The 4,982-nt window shown below is 42.4% G+C and overlaps 1 long non-coding RNA gene across 5 annotated transcripts; it reads right to left on the reverse strand.

Annotated features, from left to right (window-relative positions):
* Positions 1 to 278: 278 nt before the first annotated feature.
* On the reverse strand, positions 279 to 2,954 carry LOC125508576 (uncharacterized). 5 transcript variants are annotated; one of them, XR_015604283.1, is made up of 6 exons: positions 2,506 to 2,954; positions 2,365 to 2,414; positions 1,992 to 2,264; positions 1,702 to 1,913; positions 1,255 to 1,406; positions 279 to 644 (listed from the first exon to the last, which is right to left on the reverse strand). It is a non-coding gene; the product is annotated as an uncharacterized LOC125508576 (long non-coding RNA). The 5 variants fall into 5 exon arrangements; XR_007283607.2 differs by having other exon boundaries at positions 279 to 1,913; positions 1,992 to 2,114; positions 2,215 to 2,264; XR_015604282.1 differs by having other exon boundaries at positions 279 to 1,406.
* Between the last annotated feature and the right edge of the window lie 2,028 nt (positions 2,955 to 4,982).

Here is a 4,982-nt window from a genome sequence, read left to right on the forward strand (position 1 = left end):
ATGGAAATCGATAGACCAGTCACATGACAAACCAAGTTCGAGTATAGCTTTTGAGCCATTTATTTTCATTATCCATTTCCTTCAATCATACTAGAATAATTATTTTATCCTCCCTTTTTTAGCAGAATGTATTGTATTCTAGAGAACAAAAAACATTGTAAACTATGATGGTTTTCTTCAAGACAGATTTAATACGTATTACCAAAATCATGTCATGTATGTAGGTTCTTTCCATGGGACCAAAAAGTAATAACATATAACATACAAAAGAGTTAGTATAACGAAATTGCTCTGCATACGACTTTAAATATATGATTCACGTCCGGCGCAGCGATCCCATGATTGCCGTTGATGCATAGATTTGATCGGAGGGTGACTGAGCAGTGTCGTACAACATCGTACAAGAGTTCATTGTATGCCTAGCACTGCTCTTAGTATAATTACACGTATATGGAGTTGAAATAAGCATTAGTCATCTAGAACTCCATTTTGGCCGAAGCCATATAATCCACATTTGTTTGAAGATGAAAAAATATGGCCAAGTTTCTTGGCAGTGAAGATATTGGCATGACCTTTCTTCCCAGTTCTAATGTTGGAACTTCCATAACTTGCAGATTTGTTTCAAGTGTATCCTATTAGATAATCTATCGAGAAGACAACAAAAAATCCTTTAGGATGAGAATAAATATATTTATAACGTTAAAATCTGCAATGCCTGAAGAAATTTGTTGATATTTAAAGTGGCACTATGGATCTGGAGTACATACAGAACCATAGTTAATACTGGGAGGCAGCAAGAAGCAGATACCAAAATACAATCGTGTCATCAAACAAATAAAGACATAAAATTGCAGATAAGTTTACAACCTTGCCATGTCAACAAATGTTACAACCAACTATAGTTCATGGACCAGTATGCACACCCAGACAATTGAACTCTGACACCGGCATGGTCAATCACATTTTACATCAAATATTCAGGTAATTAACAAGCATAACATTTCACACCAAGATCCCATATTACTCGTAAGTGCAAAAGAACAGAAGAAGTGTATATACCAAGCAATATTCATGCATATTTAGACGGTTGCATCCAAGACAATCGAAGCTAACATGAAAATAAAAGATGCATGTGTACACACAACAACAATCTAAGATGATGGAACAAACCTACATATATATGAGAACTACATCAACAATATTGGGATCTAAACTGGCGACATCAATCAAGCAAGTGACGGACTGCATGGATACCTTGCAGGGGAGGCACATGACGAAGAAGTAACTGATTTTGCAGATGCTACCAATCTGCCACGAGTAGGTGTTGGAGACCCAATTATGACTTTGTTATTGCCGTTAACATCAGTTTTGCCTCCATCCTAGAAGATGTTCTCTCATAGAGTTACCTTAATAGAGGAAGATGACTGTCTCAAGGTTTATATTACCTCCTTCCAAGGAGATATTCTCCCGTAGCGCTCATTTAACAAAATAAGAAAATTGTCTACAGGTTATTAGTTCTTGACCAAAAATTGCTAACTAATTAGCAATATGTCTGCAGGTTATTAATTCTCGAGCATAAAATGTTATATGAATAAGCATGACAGTTCATTAGTAATCTATTAGAACAAGGGTATTGCCTACACTTATTAGCTCTCGACTTGAACTTCAATTAAATGGTGTTTAGAATTTTTAATGATTTACCTTGAAGTTGTGATATGTCATCAGAAGTCTAATCCCTGCGTGTGCGAGACAGGGTGGCAACGCTCAGGTGTGAGGCGTTGACCTGCATGCGCGGTGGCATGACGATTTTGTGGCGGTCGTGGGCTCTGAGTGAGTTGGTGATGGTATTCTGGACAGAGGGCTGGGCAAGCGGTGACCTGCATGCGCAGCGGCGTGGGAACTATCCAAAAAACCTGAAGTACGAAATCGTAAAATGAAGCCGTGAAAGAAATTGTATATTGTACTTATAGGAAGAGTAGTAGACAAATTACCATTGGCCTGGTTATGCATGCATGAGATGAGATGGTGGATTTTTGCATAGCTGGGACGTTGTCTGAAGCTTACTCTTCTAGTAGCAACCATGCTTGGACATCAACCTGCTTGTTCATGTGGTCCTGCGGTGGATAGAAATCAGATAAGTGGTCAGCAGCGATCAGGAATTCTGGGGGATGAGATGGTGGATTTTGCATAGCTGGGACGTTGTCTGAAGCTTACTCTTCTAGTAGCAACCATGCTTGGACATCAACCTGCTTGTTCATGTGGTCCTGCGGTGGATAGAAATCAGATAAGTGGTCAGCAGCGATCAGGAATTCTGGGGGATGAGATGGTGGATTTTGCATAGCTGGGACGTTGTCTGAAGCTTACTCTTCTAGTAGCAACCATGCTTGGACATCAACCTGCTTGTTCATGTGGTCCTGCGGTGGATAGAAATCAGATAATTGGTCAGCAGAGATCAGGAATTCTGGGGGAATAACCTGATTCGCTGCAGTTGGCCGAGGAGCATACCTTAGTATTGATGTGTAGCGCGCATGAGAGGAGAGGAGCTTCGAGGGAATGAGGAGAAGGACTGGGTGGGGGCGGGCAGTGAACTATCAGTGGCCGACGGCGGCTCTACGCCTAAGCAAAGGCCGCCATCGATGTAGTCGCCACCTTCAAGGACGTGGGGACGTGCGCGGGTATCCTCTCGATCTTCCTTGCCGCATGGGTGCCAATGGGCCACCACAGCCCACGCTCGCCCTCCTTACCAGCGCCGGGATTTTCCCCGCCAACTACCCCCTGATGCGGACTGGATCACACAGAAAAGAAACGGAGGCGGAGAGGTCCGGCAGAGGATGGTGTGCGGCGGCCGGGGAGGCAAGGTATGGGCTAGGGCTGGCGACGTACAGTGTTAACCCTAGATTTTTTTTATAGAAAATTTAGGGTGGGTGAGTTCAGAGAGAGATGGGATGTTCGGCTTTTGCTGGGCTGGCCCATGTGCTTAACAAAGAGAAGTTGGAGAGGGGGAGGTGTACGAAGATATAGAAGAGAAAAATGAACCGAGGCGTGTGCAGGTTGGATTCTTAGCATCGAGTCTGTATGCGTGCCCCTCTTCTCCTCTATTTTTTTCTGCAACTCATGACGTATGGAGAACTATGAAAATTTCCATCATTTAATATTAGGTAAAAAAGTAATATTTTTGTCCTTATAAACAAGAGTATACTGATTATTTCTACCATGGTGTACAGAATTTTTATCAAATTGCCATGGTCTACCAAGTAATAAGGAATATGCTTGCATAGGTACGACATCACAATCAACATAATCAGCATATGTAGAGATACTAAAATGCACATGAACAGTACGTGTTACCTTAACCTTGTCGCTGTTGTTGAACCATTGGATGTAGTAAGGATGTGGATGTGGTCTTGTGGTGAGAGATAGCTTCTCCACCATCTCCATGCTAGCCAAGTTGTTGCAGCTCTCTCCATCTATGATGACGCGAACAGAACGTTCCTTCACAACTCCCTTTGTATGGAACATATTGTGCCTCTCATTTTGCTCAGCTTGTGTAACCTGCACACTCAAAACACGTTGAGAAACTAAACATTCATATCTGTCAGCATCTTCAATGACCATGTATTGCGTCTCATGATAAGAATCATCCCCACCGTGTTCTTCACTTGTAATTGGAACCAAAGTCTCCTCATCATAGTCACTAACGGACTCATACCCACAATCCTCAGTAACAATCATCACACGTTTAGATGGGCATTGTCTCGCATAATGACCTCCACCCTTGCAATGATGACAAATAATATCATGTGTTTTCCCTGTTGATGCCATGGATGAAGAAGAGCTCTGTGCAGGCCCAGAAGGTGTGCTCTTGGCAGATAGTGGTCGTTGTGTCTGCTTTCTTGTATCATGGTTGGTGGTGGCAGCTGACGGAGGCCTCGATGCAGCATAACGTGTGCAAGTAGAGGATGCACGCGGTGTCCATGATGAAGGTCGACCTACAGAAAAGTTAGTTTGCGCCAATGCCAATCGATCCTGCACTTCACGTTTAGCTTTGCAAGCAAGATGGAATAAACAAGTGATATTATTATATTCCTTATACTCTAGAATGGTCTGAATCTCTTTATTTAATCCACCCATAAAACATGCAAGCATAGCTTCATTATCCTCAACAATACCACATCTAATCATACCAGTTTGTAATTCCTGATAATATTCTTCTACAGAATTTTTTCCTTGTCTCAAACGCTGCAATTTTTGAAGCAATTCATGTTAATAATATGGTGGAACCCAGCGAGTACACATAGCATTTTTCAAAGCAGACCAAGTAGCTGGAATAGGATATAATCTACAATGTTCAGACCACCAAACACATGCAAAACTAGTGAAAGCACAAACAGCAGCAGGAACACGTCTCTCCTCGGGATATTGTAAACATGTAAAATGTTGTTCAGTTTCTAACTCCCAAGTAAGATATATATCAGGAACGTATCTACCCTCAAATGGTGGAATATTCAATTTCTGTTTAGGGAGATGGTCATGATCTCGTATCTGAGGGGAACCCTACCATTGCCATTATTTGCATGTGGACGACCTGGTGGTTGTGGTGATGGCGATTGCACGTAGTTTTGATTTTGATCAACCTCATCCTCATAATATCCCACATAATAATCCTCCTCCGCATCAGCGACAGGAGCCACAAAACTATCAACAGCAGCACCAACAGTCTGGCCAGGCTCAAGAGGGACACGGCTCGCTCGGCGGAGGGTTGTTTTGCGACGTGGAGGTAGTCGTTGTTGTTATTGTTGTTGCTGCAGAGGTGCGGCAGGTGCAGCCGGTGGTGGTTGTGGAAGAAGCGCAAGCAGTTCATTAAATTTGTTATCGAGCTTTGTTTCAAACGTCTTCTCAAAGCCAGTTACCTTATCCATGGCCTCATCAAAATTGTTCAGCACATCTTGCACCTGTTCAGTCATCATTTGCTGAAATTTATC

The sequence above is a fragment of the Triticum urartu genome, chromosome 5A (genome assembly GCF_056163025.1).
Source record: "Triticum urartu cultivar PI428250 chromosome 5A, HENAU_Tu73, whole genome shotgun sequence".
Lineage (NCBI taxonomy): Eukaryota > Viridiplantae > Streptophyta > Magnoliopsida > Poales > Poaceae > Triticum > Triticum urartu.